The following is an 863-nucleotide window of genomic DNA, read 5'->3' on the forward strand; positions in this document are numbered from 1 at the left end:
TTGATGGTGAGTATGATATTGATTGTGTACAACGATGATTTATTGAAATTGGTGTTGTTGAAAATTGGCATGAGGAAGAGTATATGATATGTCAATATGTTTGAGTTTAAGCCACTTGGGTGAAGTGGGTTAAAATGATGAGATAGTGATTTTGATAAATTGTGGTGAAGTGTCAATGTGTGAGTTGAGGAGGCTTGATGTTGAATTTGATATATTTTGATTGATTTCAAAGAAAAGGGATGAAAATGGCATGTTTTGATTGATTTTGAAAAGAGTTGGAAATGGCTTGTTTTGAAATCGGCACTTTGTGGTTTTTATGAAAAACATGGTTTTTGGGCATACTTTGGTGGGACATAACTTGGACTACGGACCTCTGTTTTGTGCCAAATCTATTTAGAAATGAAATTGGATCCGGGATGTCCATGCCGTTCGAAGAACGGGTGAAAAACGATTTAAAATGGGAAAGTTATGTCCGTTGGAAGATTGGGGTTTAAATTGGTGAATTCTGCAGCTTTTAACTTAGAAAATTTTTAGCAGAATGACCCCTTGCGCGTGGGCGCAATTGGCGCGTGCGCGCCGTTCTTCCCGAAAATGCCATCCACGCGTGAGCGTGATGTGCGCGGGCGCGCCAATGGTGCTGCACCCAATGCCCAGCCATTTTCCAGAGAGTTATGCCAGAACTGTGCCAGTGTTGTGCCTGGGGCACGAGAACACCCACGCGTACGCGTGGTTGACGCGTGCGCGTCGATTGGCAAATTTTTAATCCACGCGTTAGCGTGCAAGACGCTTGCGCGTCGATGAGTTTTGAGGCCACCCACGCGTGCGCGTGGAGTGCGCGTACGCGTGGACCTGTTTTCATCCCA

The sequence above is a fragment of the Arachis duranensis genome, chromosome 3 (assembly GCF_000817695.3).
Source record: "Arachis duranensis cultivar V14167 chromosome 3, aradu.V14167.gnm2.J7QH, whole genome shotgun sequence".
NCBI lineage: Eukaryota > Viridiplantae > Streptophyta > Magnoliopsida > Fabales > Fabaceae > Arachis > Arachis duranensis.